Raw genomic sequence first — 23970 nt, forward strand, 5'->3', positions numbered from 1 at the left:
TCCCTCTGTCCCTGGCTCCCTCCCGCCCGCCCTCTGTCCCTGCGTCGCTCTGTCTCTCCCTCCGTTCCTCACTGCCTCCCTCTCTCTCCCTCCCTCCCCCCCTCCCTCCCTCCCTCCCAACTTCCCTCTGCCCATCCTTCGGCCCCTCTGGGTCTCCCGTTCGTCACTCCAACTCTGCCCGCCTTCCCTCCCGCCTGGAACGGTCGGCATCGCCGGCGCGGGGCCTGGGGTCTGCGTTCAGCCGCCGGGCACTACGCGGTGGCAGCTGGGAGGCTGCAGGGACACGGGCGGGCGGGCGGGCGGGCGGGCGACGGTGGAGCGGAGGCGCAGAGGAGGCGAGCCGCTGCCGGAGGGATGGCGGGCGCGAACCCTGCGCGGGCCCGGTGTTTCGCGGGACCGGGGTCTCCACCCAGCCCAGGGGAGGACGCATTTTCCGTGGGTGGGGGTTGGGGGGTGCGGGGTGTGGGTGGCGAGGGGTTGGTCAGGCCGGGGTGGGGTGGCGGAAAAGCACGAGAGCTCTGCCCGGGCTGCTCCCAGAGCCTAGGCGGCTGCCCGCGAACCCGCGCGTGCGCAGTACACGGCCCACCTGCTGGTACCTGGGCCGGCGCTGGGATCCCCGGGATGCCCAGGAAAGAATGGCAGCTCTCCGCTCTGTGGAGTCTCTCACCGGGCCTAGACCTGGAAGGCAGGAATCCCAGGCGGGTCGGCCCGGAGGGAACACACGCCCCTCCACGCCGAGCCAGGTGTTCCCCGCGAAAGAGAGGCCACCGGCCACCGCCCTGCCCCGACCCCGTCCCAGCCCCACGTCCTTTTATAGCTCCTCCAGCAGAGCCCGGTATTCTTCCTCGCTGAGGGGTGGTTCCAGCGAGGCGGCCTCTTCCGAGGCCTCCAGCTCCCCCGGGGCCTCCGTTTCTAGGAAAGGTTGCGCCCCCTGCAGAAACTCCGGGCTCGCCAGGAGCTCATCCAGCAGGCCGGAGGGGAGTGCAGACGAGCGCCCCGGCTCCTGGAGGAGCCCCGCCTGGGGGGGCGCCCGGATGGCTTGCACCTGCCCCTGCCGCGCGGAGGCCTCCGGGGGCGCGGGCTGGGGAGGTGGGGCTGCCCCGGCTTGGGGTTCCCACGCCGCCCCGGCGACCTGGGGACCCTGGCCCCAGCCCCACCACGGACTCCCCTGGGACGCGGGTGGCGCAAGCCCACCTTGGCCCTGTGGCCCCGCTTGAGCCGGCCCAGGCTGTCCCACCGCGCAAGGGCCCGGCAGGCCGTCGCGCTGCGGGTCCCGGTCCTCCCGGCCTTTGCTCGGGTGCGCAGGCCACCGAGGAGCCTGAGGGTGGGAGAGCGCCCCGTCCGCGGGAGCCAGGGCAGCGTAGGCAAAATCCGCGCGTGCCGGGGCCGCTTGGGAGATCCCTCGTGCCGGCGCGGCCTGGCTGGGCTGGAGCACGGGGACGGCCCTCGCTCCCTGGCTCACGAAAGCCCCCTGGGGGAGAGCCCCAGGCGCGCAGGGCACGCGGGGTGCGGGAAGCGCCGTTCCCCACGCCCCGGCGTGGGCGAAGGTGACCCACGAGGGAGCAGGGTGACACCCACCGGGGGCCGCGTTGCACAGGCCGCCTGCGTGCGCGGGCGCCCTGCCACCCCGTCCCGGGTGCCTGGCCCGTCGATTCTGAAACCAGATCTGAATCCTGGACTCCGGGAGGCCCGTCTCTCTGGCCAGTTCTTCCCTGGCGGCGATGCCTGGAAAGCGATCCTTCTCAAAGGCGCGGAGGAGCAGGGCGGTCTGGGATCCGGTGACGGCGGTCCGCTTTCGCCTGCCTTCTTGCGGGCCGCGTCTCCCGGGCCAGGGCCGAGATTCCCGCCGGTGCTGCCTCAGCTGGCGTGACCTCTCATTCTGAAACCAAATCTGGACCCTGGGCTCCGGAACGCCGATGGCCTGGGCCAGCCCTTCTCTGGTGGCGATGCCCGGGTACGGGTTCCGCTCAAAGCAGGCTCGCAGGGCCTCGCTTTGGCTCGGGGTCCAGACGAGTCTCCTTCGCCGTCCTCGTCCTCGGGCTTCCGCGGGGAGGGGGCCGTCCGAAGGTGTCGGGAGAGCCATCGCGGGGAGCCCCGGCCGGAATTTCACGGACGGACACGGGCAGAGAGAGGCCCGCGGGCTCCCGGGCACCTCAGCCGGCCTGTGCACTGGGCGCAGGTGCAGCCAGGAGACCGGCCCGGACAGCCAGCCAGCCGCTCTTATAAAGACCAACAGGCAGGCAGGCTCCACCCCTTCATGAATGGCGGTGAGCCCTGGGACAGCCCGCCCTCCGGAAGGGTCCCAGGGCGTGGAGGCCCCCTGGGGCCGGGGGGAGGGGGGGCGGCGGTGGTGGTGGTGGTGGTGGTGGTGACGCTGGTGGTGGGGGCGGGGGTGGCGGTGGGGGCGGGAGGGACGAAGCGGAAGGGGGAGAGGGGGAAGGGGTGAGGGGGGCGGGTTTCGGGGTCTGGCTCTCCGGACCTCTCCAGGAATCCCGCGGGAACTGGAGGCCGCTCTCTGGGCTCCCACGCGCCTTCAGCAGGGAGAATCCAGCCTGGAAGGCTGGAGGGGAGTGTGGAACTGAACCTCCGTGGGAGTCTTGAGTTTTCCAGGCCCTCTCTCGGTGAAGGAGGCAATGCCTGTGGGTGTCGCCGTGGCCGTGACAGTCTCACACACGCACAGGGGTGTGGCTCTCGTTCATTCCCACGCAGAAGACCAGAGCGAGACCCCAGGGAAAGGATGCATCCCCGGCGTGATGGCCTGACGATGGATTCCTGTGTACCGCAACATGGGGAGTCTGCAGTGTGGCCGGTTTGGAAACTGGCAAGGAGAGCGAAGAGACACCATGCCGGTCTTCCACCCTTCCCTGGATGCCGGTGGGTGCCCGCAGAGCTCCGGAAGCAAACAGTCAACATGCTCAGCCTTTCGGGGGCCGGAGAGACGTGAGCAACAGGCCCCCTTGCATAGAGCACAGCAGCGTGGAATCCCAAATCACGCTTCAGTCGTCCTGAGTGTGGCTCCTCTGTGGTCGGGGCTGTCGGCCTGGCGCTCCTTTGCGAGGCTCAGCCTGGGGATGTGCGGTCGGTGAACCACGCGGGTGAAAACCCGACGGCAACCCGGGTCCCGGTCTTTTTTCTCTGAGGTAGCTGCCCGTTCCTTGTTCCACGGAATCGAGGCGAATGGGTGCCCCGCCCTCCCGACGCGGCGGCCGTGGGCCCAGCCCTCAGCCCGCGCCGGGCGCTTACCCTTTTCCCGGAGCGCGGGGGTCCCGTTGCTCCCGGAGGCCAGAGACCGTTTATGCTCTCTGCCTTCCTCCCTCTGTCCCTGGCTCCCTCCCGCCCGCCCTCTGTCCCTGCGTCGCTCTGTCTCTCCCTCCGTTCCTCACTGCCTCCCTCTCTCTCCCTCCCTCCCTCCCTCCCTGCCTCCCTCCCTCCCAACTTCCCTCCGCCCATCCTTCGGCCCCTCTGGGTCTCCCGTTCGTCTCTCCATCGCTGCCCGCCTTCCCTCCCGCCTGGAACGGTCGGCATCGCCAGCGTGCGCGGGGCCTGGGGTCTGCGTTCAGCCGCCAGGCGCTCCACGGTGGCAGCTGGGAGGCTGCAGGGGCAAGGGCGGGCGGGCGGGCGGGCGACGGTGGAGCGGAGGCGAAGAGGAGGCGAGCCGCCGCTGGAGGGATGGCGGGCCCGGACGCTGCGCGGGCCCGGTGTTTCGCGGGACGGGGTTCTCCACCCAGCCCAGGGGAGGACGCATTGTCCGGGGTGGGGGGTGTGGGTGGCGAGGGGTTGGTCAGGCCGGGGTGGGGTGGCGGAAAGGCACGAGAGCTCTGCCCGGGCTGCTCCCAGAGCCTAGGCGGCTGCCCGCGAACCCGCGCGTGCGCAGTACACGGCCCACCTGCTGGTACCTGGGCCGGCGCTGGGATCCCCGGGATGCCCAGGAAAGAATGGCAGCTCTCCGCTCTGTGGAGTCTCTCACCGGGCCTAGACCTGGAAGGCAGGAATCCCAGGCGGGTCGGCCCGGAGGGAACACACGCCCCTCCACGCCGAGCCAGGTGTTCCCCGCGAAAGAGCGGCCACCGGCCACCGCCCTGCCCCGACCCCGTCCCAGCCCCGCGTCCTTTTAAAGCTCCTCCAGCAGAGCCCGGTATTCTTCCTCGCTGAGGGGTGGTTCCAGCGAGGCGGCCTCTTCCGAGGCCTCCAGCTCCCCCGGGGCCTCCGTTTCTAGGAAAGGTTGCGCCCGCTGCAGAAACTCCGGGCTCGCCAGGAGCTCATCCAGCAGGCCGGAGGGGAGTGCAGACGAGCGCCCCGGCTCCTGGAGGAGCCCCGCCTCGGGGGGCGCCCGGATGGCTTGCACCTGCCCCTGCCGCGCGGAGGCCTCCGGGGGCGCGGGCTGGGGAGGTGGGGCTGCCCCGGCTTGGGGTTCCCACGCCGCCCCGGCGACCTGGGGACCCTGGCCCCAGCCCCACCACGGAATCCCCTGGGACGCGAGGGGCGGGAAATGCAGGGGGTACTTCAGAGTTCAGTCTTCCTCACAGAATCGCAAAGTTCACGTTTCACAACCATAAAGAAACTATTTACGTTAAAAATGAGACATTTTATGGAGTTGCACTTAGAAAACTTCAATGTCTGAGAAAAAAAATCTCTAACGCACAGGGAAACAGGTGGTTTATCCAATACTCTGAAAATAAAATGGGCCGGGTGAGGGGAATATGAAAATATTATTTCAATTTCATTTCATTTTATTTATTTATTTATGTACTTATTTATTTATTTTTGAGACAGTGTCTCCCTCTGTCCCCCAGGCTGGATTACAGTGGCCTGAGCTCAGCTCACTGCAGCCTCCGCATCCTGGGCTCAAGGCATTCTCCTGCCTCAGCCTCCAGACTAGCTGGGACTAAATGAGCACGCCACCACGCCAGGCAAATTTTTGTCTTTTGTTTAAAGTGTAGAGGAGGTTTCACCATTTGGGCCAGGGTGGTCTTCAACGGCCGACTTCAGGTGATCTGCCCCAACTTGCCTTCCCAAAGTGAAGGGACTATAGGCGTGAGCCACTGCGCCCAGACTATGATAGTATCACACCGAAGCCTGAAGCTGCTCTGCCTTAGGATTTTTCCTGAATTTTACTTTCTTGTCATGATGAGTTGCTAGCTCATATTTTCCGTTGGATCTTTTCGAAAGGCTTTACTGATGAGATTATGGCTTTCTCACAAAGAATACCACTTTGGTGAAACTATACTGAAATTAAGAGTACCTTAAGTTTCCGATACTTATCAAGCACACTATTTGAACACGGCGTGGTAGGTGAAAGTGTGAGAAGCAGAATTTGGCAAACCCCATTATTTTTCAATTTCGACGGTTTCAGGTCTTTTGGTTTCAGCCAAACTGAAGAATGTCCTAATGAGCTGTCAATTGACAGGCCATTACAGACAATTTTTGAAACTACATCACAGTGTAATTTAAGGAGTACGATTCTAAAGAAATTTGAACAATCTGGTGGTATTGCTAACACCAAACAAGGTTGTTCAGCTCTTTCATCTTTAAAAACAAACAAACAAAAACATGATGTGGAATTCTCTCATTTTACCAAACAGCCGTACGCTCCCTTGAATATGTGACTGTGAAACCCAAGTAACTGGAAGACAAAAAATAAAGGAAACACCTCATCAGTCTCATTAATAGTTTTGTTGAGAATAATTTATTTTTCAAAAACTGCTGGCTATGTCTTGATATTTTTAGACACGGCTAAGATTGAAATTGCATGAATCCTCTCTCTAACATTCATGCTACTTAAGAAACTTTTCCCAAGATTTGACTGCATTCATTTCATAAAAGCCCTGTCCTCTTCTCCCCTATATATCTATATTAGCACTCTGCCTTCTACCCTCTTCCACAGGAAACACAAATCCGTCAATTGATCACTTAAGCCTTTCCAGTTTGGGTACAACATTTTCTGTAGTTGTACTCGTACGATTTGTCCTTTATACTTCTAAAGACTAGACCCTAGATTATGCATGCTTGGGAATAGTGGAGCTAGCTTGCTTAAACTTTATTTAGGCGTATGCTAATTACTTGTGGGGGGCAAAGGCAGGCAGTGAGGATGTTAAGCTTATCCCAAAATAGTCAATTTTGGAAAAGACACAAGTACAGGCCGGGCGCGGTGGCTCTGACCTGTAATCCCAGCACCTTGGGAGGTCTTCTCGCAGAAGACCAGAGCGAGACCCCAGGGAAAAGATGCATCCCCGGCGTGATGGCCTGACGATGGATTCCTGTGTACCGCAACATGGGGAGTCTGCAGTGTGGCCGGTTTGGAAACTGGCAAGGAGAGCGAAGAGACACCATGCCGGTCTTCCACCCTTCCCTGGATGCCTGTGGGTGCCCGCAGAGCTCCGGAAGCAAACAGTCAACATGCTCAGCCTTTCGGGGGCCGGAGAGACGTGAGCAACAGGCCCCCTTGCAGAGGGCACAGCAGCGTGGAATCCCAAATCACGCTTCAGTCGTCCTGAGTGTGGCTCCTCTGTGGTCGGGGCTGTCGGCCTGGCGCTCCTTTGCGAGGCTCAGCCTGGGGATGTGGGGTCTGTGAACCACGCGGGTGAAAACCCGACGGCAACCCGGGTCCCGGTCTTTTGTCTCTGAGGTAGCTGCCCGTTCCTTGTTCCACGGAATGGGGGCGAATGGGTGCCCCGCCCTCCCGACGCGGCGGCCGTGGGCCCAGCCCTCAGCCCGCGCCGGGCACTTACCCTTTTCCCGGAGCGCGGGGGTCCCGTTGCTCCCGGAGGCCGGAGACCGTTTTTTCTCTCTGCCTTCCTCCCTCTGTCCCTGGCTCCCTCCCGCCCGCCCTCTGTCCCTGCGTCGCTCTGTCTCTCCCTCCGTTCCTCACTGCCTCCCTCTCTCTCCCTCCCTCCCCCCCTCCCTCCCTCCCTCCCAACTTCCCTCTGCCCATCCTTCGGCCCCTCTGGGTCTCCCGTTCGTCACTCCAACTCTGCCCGCCTTCCCTCCCGCCTGGAACGGTCGGCATCGCCGGCGCGGGGCCTGGGGTCTGCGTTCAGCCGCCGGGCACTACGCGGTGGCAGCTGGGAGGCTGCAGGGACACGGGCGGGCGGGCGGGCGGGCGGGCGACGGTGGAGCGGAGGCGCAGAGGAGGCGAGCCGCTGCCGGAGGGATGGCGGGCGCGAACCCTGCGCGGGCCCGGTGTTTCGCGGGACCGGGGTCTCCACCCAGCCCAGGGGAGGACGCATTTTCCGTGGGTGGGGGTTGGGGGGTGCGGGGTGTGGGTGGCGAGGGGTTGGTCAGGCCGGGGTGGGGTGGCGGAAAAGCACGAGAGCTCTGCCCGGGCTGCTCCCAGAGCCTAGGCGGCTGCCCGCGAACCCGCGCGTGCGCAGTACACGGCCCACCTGCTGGTACCTGGGCCGGCGCTGGGATCCCCGGGATGCCCAGGAAAGAATGGCAGCTCTCCGCTCTGTGGAGTCTCTCACCGGGCCTAGACCTGGAAGGCAGGAATCCCAGGCGGGTCGGCCCGGAGGGAACACACGCCCCTCCACGCCGAGCCAGGTGTTCCCCGCGAAAGAGAGGCCACCGGCCACCGCCCTGCCCCGACCCCGTCCCAGCCCCACGTCCTTTTATAGCTCCTCCAGCAGAGCCCGGTATTCTTCCTCGCTGAGGGGTGGTTCCAGCGAGGCGGCCTCTTCCGAGGCCTCCAGCTCCCCCGGGGCCTCCGTTTCTAGGAAAGGTTGCGCCCCCTGCAGAAACTCCGGGCTCGCCAGGAGCTCATCCAGCAGGCCGGAGGGGAGTGCAGACGAGCGCCCCGGCTCCTGGAGGAGCCCCGCCTGGGGGGGCGCCCGGATGGCTTGCACCTGCCCCTGCCGCGCGGAGGCCTCCGGGGGCGCGGGCTGGGGAGGTGGGGCTGCCCCGGCTTGGGGTTCCCACGCCGCCCCGGCGACCTGGGGACCCTGGCCCCAGCCCCACCACGGAATCCCCTGGGACGCGAGGGGCGGGAAATGCAGGGGGTACTTCAGAGTTCAGTCTTCCTCACAGAATCGCAAAGTTCACGTTTCACAACCATAAAGAAACTATTTACGTTAAAAATGAGACATTTTATGGAGTTGCACTTAGAAAACTTCAATGTCTGAGAAAAAAAATCTCTAACGCACAGGGAAACAGGTGGTTTATCCAATACTCTGAAAATAAAATGGGCCGGGTGAGGGGAATATGAAAATATTATTTCAATTTCATTTCATTTTATTTATTTATTTATGTACTTATTTATTTATTTTTGAGACAGTGTCTCCCTCTGTCCCCCAGGCTGGATTACAGTGGCCTGAGCTCAGCTCACTGCAGCCTCCGCATCCTGGGCTCAAGGCATTCTCCTGCCTCAGCCTCCAGACTAGCTGGGACTAAATGAGCACGCCACCACGCCAGGCAAATTTTTGTCTTTTGTTTAAAGTGTAGAGGAGGTTTCACCATTTGGGCCAGGGTGGTCTTCAACGGCCGACTTCAGGTGATCTGCCCCAACTTGCCTTCCCAAAGTGAAGGGACTATAGGCGTGAGCCACTGCGCCCAGACTATGATAGTATCACACCGAAGCCTGAAGCTGCTCTGCCTTAGGATTTTTCCTGAATTTTACTTTCTTGTCATGATGAGTTGCTAGCTCATATTTTCCGTTGGATCTTTTCGAAAGGCTTTACTGATGAGATTATGGCTTTCTCACAAAGAATACCACTTTGGTGAAACTATACTGAAATTAAGAGTACCTTAAGTTTCCGATACTTATCAAGCACACTATTTGAACACGGCGTGGTAGGTGAAAGTGTAAGAAGCAGAATTTGGCAAACCCCATTATTTTTCAATTTCGACGGTTTCAGGTCTTTTGGTTTCAGCCAAACTGAAGAATGTCCTAATGAGCTGTCAATTGACAGGCCATTACAGACAATTTTTGAAACTACATCACAGTGTAATTTAAGGAGTACGATTCTAAAGAAATTTGAACAATCTGGTGGTATTGCTAACACCAAACAAGGTTGTTCAGCTCTTTCATCTTTAAAAACAAACAAACAAAAACATGATGTGGAATTCTCTCATTTTACCAAACAGCCGTACGCTCCCTTGAATATGTGACTGTGAAACCCAAGTAACTGGAAGACAAAAAATAAAGGAAACACCTCATCAGTCTCATTAATAGTTTTGTTGAGAATAATTTATTTTTCAAAAACTGCTGGCTATGTCTTGATATTTTTAGACACGGCTAAGATTGAAATTGCATGAATCCTCTCTCTAACATTCATGCTACTTAAGAAACTTTTCCCAAGATTTGACTGCATTCATTTCATAAAAGCCCTGTCCTCTTCTCCCCTATATATCTATATTAGCACTCTGCCTTCTACCCTCTTCCACAGGAAACACAAATCCGTCAATTGATCACTTAAGCCTTTCCAGTTTGGGTACAACATTTTCTGTAGTTGTACTCGTACGATTTGTCCTTTATACTTCTAAAGACTAGACCCTAGATTATGCATGCTTGGGAATAGTGGAGCTAGCTTGCTTAAACTTTATTTAGGCGTATGCTAATTACTTGTGGGGGGCAAAGGCAGGCAGTGAGGATGTTAAGCTTATCCCAAAATAGTCAATTTTGGAAAAGACACAAGTACAGGCCGGGCGCGGTGGCTCTGACCTGTAATCCCAGCACCTTGGGAGGTCTTCTCGCAGAAGACCAGAGCGAGACCCCAGGGAAAAGATGCATCCCCGGCGTGATGGCCTGACGATGGATTCCTGTGTACCGCAACATGGGGAGTCTGCAGTGTGGCCGGTTTGGAAACTGGCAAGGAGAGCGAAGAGACACCATGCCGGTCTTCCACCCTTCCCTGGATGCCTGTGGGTGCCCGCAGAGCTCCGGAAGCAAACAGTCAACATGCTCAGCCTTTCGGGGGCCGGAGAGACGTGAGCAACAGGCCCCCTTGCAGAGGGCACAGCAGCGTGGAATCCCAAATCACGCTTCAGTCGTCCTGAGTGTGGCTCCTCTGTGGTCGGGGCTGTCGGCCTGGCGCTCCTTTGCGAGGCTCAGCCTGGGGATGTGGGGTCTGTGAACCACGCGGGTGAAAACCCGACGGCAACCCGGGTCCCGGTCTTTTGTCTCTGAGGTAGCTGCCCGTTCCTTGTTCCACGGAATGGGGGCGAATGGGTGCCCCGCCCTCCCGACGCGGCGGCCGTGGGCCCAGCCCTCAGCCCGCGCCGGGCACTTACCCTTTTCCCGGAGCGCGGGGGTCCCGTTGCTCCCGGAGGCCGGAGACCGTTTTTTCTCTCTGCCTTCCTCCCTCTGTCCCTGGCTCCCTCCCGCCCGCCCTCTGTCCCTGCGTCGCTCTGTCTCTCCCTCCGTTCCTCACTGCCTCCCTCTCTCTCCCTCCCTCCCCCCCTCCCTCCCTCCCTCCCAACTTCCCTCTGCCCATCCTTCGGCCCCTCTGGGTCTCCCGTTCGTCACTCCAACTCTGCCCGCCTTCCCTCCCGCCTGGAACGGTCGGCATCGCCGGCGCGGGGCCTGGGGTCTGCGTTCAGCCGCCGGGCACTACGCGGTGGCAGCTGGGAGGCTGCAGGGACACGGGCGGGCGGGCGGGCGGGCGGGCGACGGTGGAGCGGAGGCGCAGAGGAGGCGAGCCGCCGCTGGAGGGATGGCGGGCCCGGACGCTGCGCGGGCCCGGTGTTTCGCGGGACGGGGTTCTCCACCCAGCCCAGGGGAGGACGCATTGTCCGGGGTGGGGGGTGTGGGTGGCGAGGGGTTGGACAGGCCGGGGTGGGGTGGCGGAAAGGCACGAGAGCTCTGCCCGGGCTGCTCCCAGAGCCTAGGCGGCTGCCCGCGAACCCGCGCGTGCGCAGTACACGGCCCACCTGCTGGTACCTGGGCCGGCGCTGGGATCCCCGGGATGCCCAGGAAAGAATGGCAGCTCTCCGCTCTGTGGAGTCTCTCACCGGGCCTAGACCTGGAAGGCAGGAATCCCAGGCGGGTCGGCCCGGAGGGAACACACGCCCCTCCACGCCGAGCCAGGTGTTCCCCGCGAAAGAGAGGCCACCGGCCACCGCCCTGCCCCGACCCCGTCCCAGCCCCACGTCCTTTTATAGCTCCTCCAGCAGAGCCCGGTATTCTTCCTCGCTGAGGGGTGGTTCCAGCGAGGCGGCCTCTTCCGAGGCCTCCAGCTCCCCCGGGGCCTCCGTTTCTAGGAAAGGTTGCGCCCCCTGCAGAAACTCCGGGCTCGCCAGGAGCTCATCCAGCAGGCCGGAGGGGAGTGCAGACGAGCGCCCCGGCTCCTGGAGGAGCCCCGCCTGGGGGGGCGCCCGGATGGCTTGCACCTGCCCCTGCCGCGCGGAGGCCTCCGGGGGCGCGGGCTGGGGAGGTGGGGCTGCCCCGGCTTGGGGTTCCCACGCCGCCCCGGCGACCTGGGGACCCTGGCCCCAGCCCCACCACGGACTCCCCTGGGACGCGGGTGGCGCAAGCCCACCTTGGCCCTGTGGCCCCGCTTGAGCCGGCCCAGGCTGTCCCACCGCGCAAGGGCCCGGCAGGCCGTCGCGCTGCGGGTCCCGGTCCTCCCGGCCTTTGCTCGGGTGCGCAGGCCACCGAGGAGCCTGAGGGTGGGAGAGCGCCCCGTCCGCGGGAGCCAGGGCAGCGTAGGCAAAATCCGCGCGTGCCGGGGCCGCTTGGGAGATCCCTCGTGCCGGCGCGGCCTGGCTGGGCTGGAGCACGGGGACGGCCCTCGCTCCCTGGCTCACGAAAGCCCCCTGGGGGAGAGCCCCAGGCGCGCAGGGCACGCGGGGTGCGGGAAGCGCCGTTCCCCACGCCCCGGCGTGGGCGAAGGTGACCCACGAGGGAGCAGGGTGACACCCACCGGGGGCCGCGTTGCACAGGCCGCCTGCGTGCGCGGGCGCCCTGCCACCCCGTCCCGGGTGCCTGGCCCGTCGATTCTGAAACCAGATCTGAATCCTGGACTCCGGGAGGCCCGTCTCTCTGGCCAGTTCTTCCCTGGCGGCGATGCCTGGAAAGCGATCCTTCTCAAAGGCGCGGAGGAGCAGGGCGGTCTGGGATCCGGTGACGGCGGTCCGCTTTCGCCTGCCTTCTTGCGGGCCGCGTCTCCCGGGCCAGGGCCGAGATTCCCGCCGGTGCTGCCTCAGCTGGCGTGACCTCTCATTCTGAAACCAAATCTGGACCCTGGGCTCCGGAACGCCGATGGCCTGGGCCAGCCCTTCTCTGGTGGCGATGCCCGGGTACGGGTTCCGCTCAAAGCAGGCTCGCAGGGCCTCGCTTTGGCTCGGGGTCCAGACGAGTCTCCTTCGCCGTCCTCGTCCTCGGGCTTCCGCGGGGAGGGGGCCGTCCGAAGGTGTCGGGAGAGCCATCGCGGGGAGCCCCGGCCGGAATTTCACGGACGGACACGGGCAGAGAGAGGCCCGCGGGCTCCCGGGCACCTCAGCCGGCCTGTGCACTGGGCGCAGGTGCAGCCAGGAGACCGGCCCGGACAGCCAGCCAGCCGCTCTTATAAAGACCAACAGGCAGGCAGGCTCCACCCCTTCATGAATGGCGGTGAGCCCTGGGACAGCCCGCCCTCCGGAAGGGTCCCAGGGCGTGGAGGCCCCCTGGGGCCGGGGGGAGGGGGGGCGGCGGTGGTGGTGGTGGTGGTGGTGGTGACGCTGGTGGTGGGGGCGGGGGTGGCGGTGGGGGCGGGAGGGACGAAGCGGAAGGGGGAGAGGGGGAAGGGGTGAGGGGGGCGGGTTTCGGGGTCTGGCTCTCCGGACCTCTCCAGGAATCCCGCGGGAACTGGAGGCCGCTCTCTGGGCTCCCACGCGCCTTCAGCAGGGAGAATCCAGCCTGGAAGGCTGGAGGGGAGTGTGGAACTGAACCTCCGTGGGAGTCTTGAGTTTTCCAGGCCCTCTCTCGGTGAAGGAGGCAATGCCTGTGGGTGTCGCCGTGGCCGTGACAGTCTCACACACGCACAGGGGTGTGGCTCTCGTTCATTCCCACGCAGAAGACCAGAGCGAGACCCCAGGGAAAGGATGCATCCCCGGCGTGATGGCCTGACGATGGATTCCTGTGTACCGCAACATGGGGAGTCTGCAGTGTGGCCGGTTTGGAAACTGGCAAGGAGAGCGAAGAGACACCATGCCGGTCTTCCACCCTTCCCTGGATGCCGGTGGGTGCCCGCAGAGCTCCGGAAGCAAACAGTCAACATGCTCAGCCTTTCGGGGGCCGGAGAGACGTGAGCAACAGGCCCCCTTGCAGAGGGCACAGCAGCGTGGAATCCCAAATCACGCTTCAGTCGTCCTGAGTGTGGCTCCTCTGTGGTCGGGGCTGTCGGCCTGGCGCTCCTTTGCGAGGCTCAGCCTGGGGATGTGCGGTCTGTGAACCACGCGGGTGAAAACCCGAGGGCAACCCGGGTCCCGGTCTTTTTTCTCTGAGGTAGCTGCCCGTTCCTTGTTCCACGGAATCGAGGCGAATGGGTGCCCCGCCCTCCCGACGCGGCGGCCGTGGGCCCAGCCCTCAGCCCGCGCCGGGCGCTTACCCTTTTCCCGGAGCGCGGGGGTCCCGTTGCTCCCGGAGGCCAGAGACCGTTTATGCTCTCTGCCTTCCTCCCTCTGTCCCTGGCTCCCTCCCGCCCGCCCTCTGTCCCTGCGTCGCTCTGTCTCTCCCTCCGTTCCTCACTGCCTCCCTCTCTCTCCCTCCCTCCCTCCCTCCCTGCCTCCCTCCCTCCCAACTTCCCTCCGCCCATCCTTCGGCCCCTCTGGGTCTCCCGTTCGTCTCTCCATCGCTGCCCGCCTTCCCTCCCGCCTGGAACGGTCGGCATCGCCAGCGTGCGCGGGGCCTGGGGTCTGCGTTCAGCCGCCAGGCGCTCCACGGTGGCAGCTGGGAGGCTGCAGGGGCAAGGGCGGGCGGGCGGGCGGGCGACGGTGGAGCGGAGGCGAAGAGGAGGCGAGCCGCCGCTGGAGGGATGGCGGGCCCGGACGCTGCGCGGGCCCGGTGTTTCGCGGGACGGGGTTCTCCACCCAGCCCAGGGGAGGACGCATTGTCCGGGGTGGGGGGTGTGGGTGGCGAGGGGTTGGTCAGGCCGGGGTGGGGTGGCGGAAAGGCACGAGAGCTCTGCCCGGGCTGCTCCCAGAGCCTAGGCGGCTGCCCGCGAACCCGCGCGTGCGCAGTACACGGCCCACCTGCTGGTACCTGGGCCGGCGCTGGGATCCCCGGGATGCCCAGGAAAGAATGGCAGCTCTCCGCTCTGTGGAGTCTCTCACCGGGCCTAGACCTGGAAGGCAGGAATCCCAGGCGGGTCGGCCCGGAGGGAACACACGCCCCTCCACGCCGAGCCAGGTGTTCCCCGCGAAAGAGCGGCCACCGGCCACCGCCCTGCCCCGACCCCGTCCCAGCCCCGCGTCCTTTTAAAGCTCCTCCAGCAGAGCCCGGTATTCTTCCTCGCTGAGGGGTGGTTCCAGCGAGGCGGCCTCTTCCGAGGCCTCCAGCTCCCCCGGGGCCTCCGTTTCTAGGAAAGGTTGCGCCCGCTGCAGAAACTCCGGGCTCGCCAGGAGCTCATCCAGCAGGCCGGAGGGGAGTGCAGACGAGCGCCCCGGCTCCTGGAGGAGCCCCACCTCGGGGGGCGCCCGGATGGCTTGCACCTGCCCCTGCCGCGCGGAGGCCTCCGGGGGCGCGGGCTGGGGAGGTGGGGCTGCCCCGGCTTGGGGTTCCCACGCCGCCCCGGCGACCTGGGGACCCTGGCCCCAGCCCCACCACGGAATCCCCTGGGACGCGAGGGGCGGGAAATGCAGGGGGTACTTCAGAGTTCAGTCTTCCTCACAGAATCGCAAAGTTCACGTTTCACAACCATAAAGAAACTATTTACGTTAAAAATGAGACATTTTATGGAGTTGCACTTAGAAAACTTCAATGTCTGAGAAAAAAAATCTCTAACGCACAGGGAAACAGGTGGTTTATCCAATACTCTGAAAATAAAATGGGCCGGGTGAGGGGAATATGAAAATATTATTTCAATTTCATTTCATTTTATTTATTTATTTATGTACTTATTTATTTATTTTTGAGACAGTGTCTCCCTCTGTCCCCCAGGCTGGATTACAGTGGCCTGAGCTCAGCTCACTGCAGCCTCCGCATCCTGGGCTCAAGGCATTCTCCTGCCTCAGCCTCCAGACTAGCTGGGACTAAATGAGCACGCCACCACGCCAGGCAAATTTTTGTCTTTTGTTTAAAGTGTAGAGGAGGTTTCACCATTTGGGCCAGGGTGGTCTTCAACGGCCGACTTCAGGTGATCTGCCCCAACTTGCCTTCCCAAAGTGAAGGGACTATAGGCGTGAGCCACTGCGCCCAGACTATGATAGTATCACACCGAAGCCTGAAGCTGCTCTGCCTTAGGATTTTTCCTGAATTTTACTTTCTTGTCATGATGAGTTGCTAGCTCATATTTTCCGTTGGATCTTTTCGAAAGGCTTTACTGATGAGATTATGGCTTTCTCACAAAGAATACCACTTTGGTGAAACTATACTGAAATTAAGAGTACCTTAAGTTTCCGATACTTATCAAGCACACTATTTGAACACGGCGTGGTAGGTGAAAGTGTAAGAAGCAGAATTTGGCAAACCCCATTATTTTTCAATTTCGACGGTTTCAGGTCTTTTGGTTTCAGCCAAACTGAAGAATGTCCTAATGAGCTGTCAATTGACAGGCCATTACAGACAATTTTTGAAACTACATCACAGTGTAATTTAAGGAGTACGATTCTAAAGAAATTTGAACAATCTGGTGGTATTGCTAACACCAAACAAGGTTGTTCAGCTCTTTCATCTTTAAAAACAAACAAACAAAAACATGATGTGGAATTCTCTCATTTTACCAAACAGCCGTACGCTCCCTTGAATATGTGACTGTGAAACCCAAGTAACTGGAAGACAAAAAATAAAGGAAACACCTCATCAGTCTCATTAATAGTTTTGTTGAGAATAATTTATTTTTCAAAAACTGCTGGCTATGTCTTGATATTTTTAGACACGGCTAAGATTGAAATTGCATGAATCCTCTCTCTAACATTCATGCTACTTAAGAAACTTTTCCCAAGATTTGACTGCATTCATTTCATAAAAGCCCTGTCCTCTTCTCCCCTATATATCTATATTAGCACTCTGCCTTCTACCCTCTTCCACAGGAAACACAAATCCGTCAATTGATCACTTAAGCCTTTCCAGTTTGGGTACAACATTTTCTGTAGTTGTACTCGTACGATTTGTCCTTTATACTTCTAAAGACTAGACCCTAGATTATGCATGCTTGGGAATAGTGGAGCTAGCTTGCTTAAACTTTATTTAGGCGTATGCTAATTACTTGTGGGGGGCAAAGGCAGGCAGTGAGGATGTTAAGCTTATCCCAAAATAGTCAATTTTGGAAAAGACACAAGTACAGGCCGGGCGCGGTGGCTCTGACCTGTAATCCCAGCACCTTGGGAGGTCTTCTCGCAGAAGACCAGAGCGAGACCCCAGGGAAAAGATGCATCCCCGGCGTGATGGCCTGACGATGGATTCCTGTGTACCGCAACATGGGGAGTCTGCAGTGTGGCCGGTTTGGAAACTGGCAAGGAGAGCGAAGAGACACCATGCCGGTCTTCCACCCTTCCCTGGATGCCTGTGGGTGCCCGCAGAGCTCCGGAAGCAAACAGTCAACATGCTCAGCCTTTCGGGGGCCGGAGAGACGTGAGCAACAGGCCCCCTTGCAGAGGGCACAGCAGCGTGGAATCCCAAATCACGCTTCAGTCGTCCTGAGTGTGGCTCCTCTGTGGTCGGGGCTGTCGGCCTGGCGCTCCTTTGCGAGGCTCAGCCTGGGGATGTGGGGTCTGTGAACCACGCGGGTGAAAACCCGACGGCAACCCGGGTCCCGGTCTTTTGTCTCTGAGGTAGCTGCCCGTTCCTTGTTCCACGGAATGGGGGCGAATGGGTGCCCCGCCCTCCCGACGCGGCGGCCGTGGGCCCAGCCCTCAGCCCGCGCCGGGCACTTACCCTTTTCCCGGAGCGCGGGGGTCCCGTTGCTCCCGGAGGCCGGAGACCGTTTTTTCTCTCTGCCTTCCTCCCTCTGTCCCTGGCTCCCTCCCGCCCGCCCTCTGTCCCTGCGTCGCTCTGTCTCTCCCTCCGTTCCTCACTGCCTCCCTCTCTCTCCCTCCCTCCCCCCCTCCCTCCCTCCCTCCCAACTTCCCTCTGCCCATCCTTCGGCCCCTCTGGGTCTCCCGTTCGTCACTCCAACTCTGCCCGCCTTCCCTCCCGCCTGGAACGGTCGGCATCGCCGGCGCGGGGCCTGGGGTCTGCGTTCAGCCGCCGGGCACTACGCGGTGGCAGCTGGGAGGCTGCAGGGACACGGGCGGGCGGGCGGGCGGGCGGGCGACGGTGGAGCGGAGGCGCAGAGGAGGCGAGCCGCTGCCGGAGGGATGGCGGGCGCGAACCCTGCGCGGGCCCGGTGTTTCGCGGGACCGGGGTCTCCACCCAGCCCAGGGGAGGACGCATTTTCCGTGGGTGGGGGTTGGGGGGTGCGGGGTGTGGGTGGCGAGGGGTTGGTCAGGCCGGGGTGGGGTGGCGGAAAAGAACGAGAGCTCTGCCCGGGCTGCTCCCAGAGCCTAGGCGGCTGCCCGCGAACCCGCGCGTGCGCAGTACACGGCCCACCTGCTGGTACCTGGGCCGGCGCTGGGATCCCCGGGATGCCCAGGAAAGAATGGCAGCTCTCCGCTCTGTGGAGTCTCTCACCGGGCCTAGACCTGGAAGGCAGGAATCCCAGGCGGGTCGGCCCGGAGGGAACACACGCCCCTCCACGCCGAGCCAGGTGTTCCCCGCGAAAGAGAGGCCACCGGCCACCGCCCTGCCCCGACCCCGTCCCAGCCCCACGTCCTTTTATAGCTCCTCCAGCAGAGCCCGGTATTCTTCCTCGCTGAGGGGTGGTTCCAGCGAGGCGGCCTCTTCCGAGGCCTCCAGCTCCCCCGGGGCCTCCGTTTCTAGGAAAGGTTGCGCCCCCTGCAGAAACTCCGGGCTCGCCAGGAGCTCATCCAGCAGGCCGGAGGGGAGTGCAGACGAGCGCCCCGGCTCCTGGAGGAGCCCCGCCTGGGGGGGCGCCCGGATGGCTTGCACCTGCCCCTGCCGCGCGGAGGCCTCCGGGGGCGCGGGCTGGGGAGGTGGGGCTGCCCCGGCTTGGGGTTCCCACGCCGCCCCGGCGACCTGGGGACCCTGGCCCCAGCCCCACCACGGACTCCCCTGGGACGCGGGTGGCGCAAGCCCACCTTGGCCCTGTGGCCCCGCTTGAGCCGGCCCAGGCTGTCCCACCGCGCAAGGGCCCGGCAGGCCGTCGCGCTGCGGGTCCCGGTCCTCCCGGCCTTTGCTCGGGTGCGCAGGCCACCGAGGAGCCTGAGGGTGGGAGAGCGCCCCGTCCGCGGGAGCCAGGGCAGCGTAGGCAAAATCCGCGCGTGCCGGGGCCGCTTGGGAGATCCCTCGTGCCGGCGCGGCCTGGCTGGGCTGGAGCACGGGGACGGCCCTCGCTCCCTGGCTCACGAAAGCCCCCTGGGGGAGAGCCCCAGGCGCGCAGGGCACGCGGGGTGCGGGAAGCGCCGTTCCCCACGCCCCGGCGTGGGCGAAGGTGACCCACGAGGGAGCAGGGTGACACCCACCGGGGGCCGCGTTGCACAGGCCGCCTGCGTGCGCGGGCGCCCTGCCACCCCGTCCCGGGTGCCTGGCCCGTCGATTCTGAAACCAGATCTGAATCCTGGACTCCGGGAGGCCCGTCTCTCTGGCCAGTTCTTCCCTGGCGGCGATGCCTGGAAAGCGATCCTTCTCAAAGGCGCGGAGGAGCAGGGCGGTCTGGGATCCGGTGACGGCGGTCCGCTTTCGCCTGCCTTCTTGCGGGCCGCGTCTCCCGGGCCAGGGCCGAGATTCCCGCCGGTGCTGCCTCAGCTGGCGTGACCTCTCATTCTGAAACCAAATCTGGACCCTGGGCTCCGGAACGCCGATGGCCTGGGCCAGCCCTTCTCTGGTGGCGATGCCCGGGTACGGGTTCCGCTCAAAGCAGGCTCGCAGGGCCTCGCTTTGGCTCGGGGTCCAGACGAGTCTCCTTCGCCGTCCTCGTCCTCGGGCTTCCGCGGGGAGGGGGCCGTCCGAAGGTGTCGGGAGAGCCATCGCGGGGAGCCCCGGCCGGAATTTCACGGACGGACACGGGCAGAGAGAGGCCCGCGGGCTCCCGGGCACCTCAGCCGGCCTGTGCACTGGGCGCAGGTGCAGCCAGGAGACCGGCCCGGACAGCCAGCCAGCCGCTCTTATAAAGACCAACAGGCAGGCAGGCTCCACCCCTTCATGAATGGCGGTGAGCCCTGGGACAGCCCGCCCTCCGGAAGGGTCCCAGGGCGTGGAGGCCCCCTGGGGCCGGGGGGAGGGGGGGCGGCGGTGGTGGTGGTGGTGGTGGTGGTGACGCTGGTGGTGGGGGCGGGGGTGGCGGTGGGGGCGGGAGGGACGAAGCGGAAGGGGGAGAGGGGGAAGGGGTGAGGGGGGCGGGTTTCGGGGTCTGGCTCTCCGGACCTCTCCAGGAATCCCGCGGGAACTGGAGGCCGCTCTCTGGGCTCCCACGCGCCTTCAGCAGGGAGAATCCAGCCTGGAAGGCTGGAGGGGAGTGTGGAACTGAACCTCCGTGGGAGTCTTGAGTTTTCCAGGCCCTCTCTCGGTGAAGGAGGCAATGCCTGTGGGTGTCGCCGTGGCCGTGACAGTCTCACACACGCACAGGGGTGTGGCTCTCGTTCATTCCCACGCAGAAGACCAGAGCGAGACCCCAGGGAAAGGATGCATCCCCGGCGTGATGGCCTGACGATGGATTCCTGTGTACCGCAACATGGGGAGTCTGCAGTGTGGCCGGTTTGGAAACTGGCAAGGAGAGCGAAGAGACACCATGCCGGTCTTCCACCCTTCCCTGGATGCCGGTGGGTGCCCGCAGAGCTCCGGAAGCAAACAGTCAACATGCTCAGCCTTTCGGGGGCCGGAGAGACGTGAGCAACAGGCCCCCTTGCAGAGGGCACAGCAGCGTGGAATCCCAAATCACGCTTCAGTCGTCCTGAGTGTGGCTCCTCTGTGGTCGGGGCTGTCGGCCTGGCGCTCCTTTGCGAGGCTCAGCCTGGGGATGTGCGGTCTGTGAACCACGCGGGTGAAAACCCGAGGGCAACCCGGGTCCCGGTCTTTTTTCTCTGAGGTAGCTGCCCGTTCCTTGTTCCACGGAATCGAGGCGAATGGGTGCCCCGCCCTCCCGACGCGGCGGCCGTGGGCCCAGCCCTCAGCCCGCGCCGGGCGCTTACCCTTTTCCCGGAGCGCGGGGGTCCCGTTGCTCCCGGAGGCCAGAGACCGTTTATGCTCTCTGCCTTCCTCCCTCTGTCCCTGGCTCCCTCCCGCCCGCCCTCTGTCCCTGCGTCGCTCTGTCTCTCCCTCCGTTCCTCACTGCCTCCCTCTCTCTCCCTCCCTCCCTCCCTCCCTGCCTCCCTCCCTCCCAACTTCCCTCCGCCCATCCTTCGGCCCCTCTGGGTCTCCCGTTCGTCTCTCCATCGCTGCCCGCCTTCCCTCCCGCCTGGAACGGTCGGCATCGCCAGCGTGCGCGGGGCCTGGGGTCTGCGTTCAGCCGCCAGGCGCTCCACGGTGGCAGCTGGGAGGCTGCAGGGGCAAGGGCGGGCGGGCGGGCGGGCGACGGTGGAGCGGAGGCGAAGAGGAGGCGAGCCGCCGCTGGAGGGATGGCGGGCCCGGACGCTGCGCGGGCCCGGTGTTTCGCGGGACGGGGTTCTCCACCCAGCCCAGGGGAGGACGCATTGTCCGGGGTGGGGGGTGTGGGTGGCGAGGGGTTGGTCAGGCCGGGGTGGGGTGGCGGAAAGGCACGAGAGCTCTGCCCGGGCTGCTCCCAGAGCCTAGGCGGCTGCCCGCGAACCCGCGCGTGCGCAGTACACGGCCCACCTGCTGGTACCTGGGCCGGCGCTGGGATCCCCGGGATGCCCAGGAAAGAATGGCAGCTCTCCGCTCTGTGGAGTCTCTCACCGGGCCTAGACCTGGAAGGCAGGAATCCCAGGCGGGTCGGCCCGGAGGGAACACACGCCCCTCCACGCCGAGCCAGGTGTTCCCCGCGAAAGAGCGGCCACCGGCCACCGCCCTGCCCCGACCCCGTCCCAGCCCCGCGTCCTTTTAAAGCTCCTCCAGCAGAGCCCGGTATTCTTCCTCGCTGAGGGGTGGTTCCAGCAAGGCGGCCTCTTCCGAGGCCTCCAGCTCCCCCGGGGCCTCCGTTTCTAGGAAAGGTTGCGCCCGCTGCAGAAACTCCGGGCTCGCCAGGAGCTCATCCAGCAGGCCGGAGGGGAGTGCAGACGAGCGCCCCGGCTCCTGGAGGAGCCCCGCCTCGGGGGGCGCCCGGATGGCTTGCACCTGCCCCTGCCGCGCGGAGGCCTCCGGGGGCGCGGGCTGGGGAGGTGGGGCTGCCCCGGCTTGGGGTTCCCACGCCGCCCCGGCGACCTGGGGACCCTGGCCCCAGCCCCACCACGGACTCCCCTGGGACGCGAGGGGCGGGAAATGCAGGGGGTACTTCAGAGTTCAGTCTTCCTCACAGAATCGCAAAGTTCACGTTTCACAACCATAAAGAAACTATTTACGTTAAAAATGAGACATTTTATGGAGTTGCACTTAGAAAACTTCAATGTCTGAGAAAAAAAATCTCTAACGCACAGGGAAACAGGTGGTTTATCCAATACTCTGAAAATAAAATGGGCCGGGTGAGGGGAATATGAAAATATTATTTCAATTTCATTTCATTTTATTTATTTATTTATGTACTTATTTATTTATTTTTGAGACAGTGTCTCCCTCTGTCCCCCAGGCTGGATTACAGTGGCCTGAGCTCAGCTCACTGCAGCCTCCGCATCCTGGGCTCAAGGCATTCTCCTGCCTCAGCCTCCAGACTAGCTGGGACTAAATGAGCACGCCACCACGCCAGGCAAATTTTTGTCTTTTGTTTAAAGTGTAGAGGAGGTTTCACCATTTGGGCCAGGGTGGTCTTCAACGGCCGACTTCAGGTGATCTGCCCCAACTTGCCTTCCCAAAGTGAAGGGACTATAGGCGTGAGCCACTGCGCCCAGACTATGATAGTATCACACCGAAGCCTGAAGCTGCTCTGCCTTAGGATTTTTCCTGAATTTTACTTTCTTGTCATGATGAGTTGCTAGCTCATATTTTCCGTTGGATCTTTTCGAAAGGCTTTACTGATGAGATTATGGCTTTCTCACAAAGAATACCACTTTGGTGAAACTATACTGAAATTAAGAGTACCTTAAGTTTCCGATACTTATCAAGCACACTATTTGAACACGGCGTGGTAGGTGAAAGTGTGAGAAGCAGAATTTGGCAAACCCCATTATTTTTCAATTTCGACGGCTTCAGGTCTTTTGGTTTCAGCCAAACTGAAGAATGTCCTAATGAGCTGTCAATTGACAGGCCATTACAGACAATTTTTGAAACTACATCACAGTGTAATTTAAGGAGTACGATTCTAAAGAAATTTGAACAATCTGGTGGTATTGCTAACACCAAACAAGGTTGTTCAGCTCTTTCATCTTTAAAAACAAACAAACAAAAACATGATGTGGAATTCTCTCATTTTACCAAACAGCCGTACGCTCCCTTGAATATGTGACTGTGAAACCCAAGTAACTGGAAGACAAAAAATAAAGGAAACACCTCATCAGTCTCATTAATAGTTTTGTTGAGAATAATTTATTTTTCAAAAACTGCTGGCTATGTCTTGATATTTTTAGACACGGCTAAGATTGAAATTGCATGAATCCTCTCTCTAACATTCATGCTACTTAAGAAACTTTTCCCAAGATTTGACTGCATTCATTTCATAAAAGCCCTGTCCTCTTCTCCCCTATATATCTATATTAGCACTCTGCCTTCTACCTTCTTCCACAGGAAACACAAATCCGTCAATTGATCACTTAAGCCTTTCCAGTTTGGGTACAACATTTTCTGTAGTTGTACTCGTACGATTTGTCCTTTATACTTCTAAAGACTAGACCCTAGATTATGCATGCTTGGGAATAGTGGAGCTAGCTTGCTTAAACTTTATTTAGGCGTATGCTAATTACTTGTGGGGGGCAAAGGCAGGCAGTGAGGATGTTAAGCTTATCCCAAAATAGTCAATTTTGGAAAAGACACAAGTACAGGCCGGGCGCGGTGGCTCTGACCTGTAATCCCAGCACCTTGGGAGGTCTTCTCGCAGAAGACCAGAGCGAGACCCCAGGGAAAAGATGCATCCCCGGCGTGATGGCCTGACGATGGATTCCTGTGTACCGCAACATGGGGAGTCTGCAGTGTGGCCGGTTTGGAAACTGGCAAGGAGAGCGAAGAGACACCATGCCGGTCTTCCACCCTTCCCTGGATGCCTGTGGGTGCCCGCAGAGCTCCGGAAGCAAACAGTCAACATGCTCAGCCTTTCGGGGGCCGGAGAGACGTGAGCAACAGGCCCCCTTGCAGAGGGCACAGCAGCGTGGAATCCCAAATCACGCTTCAGTCGTCCTGAGTGTGGCTCCTCTGTGGTCGGGGCTGTCGGCCTGGCGCTCCTTTGCGAGGCTCAGCCTGGGGATGTGGGGTCTGTGAACCACGCGGGTGAAAACCCGACGGCAACCCGGGTCCCGGTCTTTTGTCTCTGAGGTAGCTGCCCGTTCCTTGTTCCACGGAATGGGGGCGAATGGGTGCCCCGCCCTCCCGACGCGGCGGCCGTGGGCCCAGCCCTCAGCCCGCGCCGGGCACTTACCCTTTTCCCGGAGCGCGGGGGTCCCGTTGCTCCCGGAGGCCGGAGACCGTTTTTTCTCTCTGCCTTCCTCCCTCTGTCCCTGGCTCCCTCCCGCCCGCCCTCTGTCCCTGCGTCGCTCTGTCTCTCCCTCCGTTCCTCACTGCCTCCCTCTCTCTCCCTCCCTCCCCCC

This window comes from Pongo abelii, chromosome 17 (genome assembly GCF_028885655.2).
Source record: "Pongo abelii isolate AG06213 chromosome 17, NHGRI_mPonAbe1-v2.0_pri, whole genome shotgun sequence".
Classification (NCBI taxonomy): domain Eukaryota; kingdom Metazoa; phylum Chordata; class Mammalia; order Primates; family Hominidae; genus Pongo; species Pongo abelii.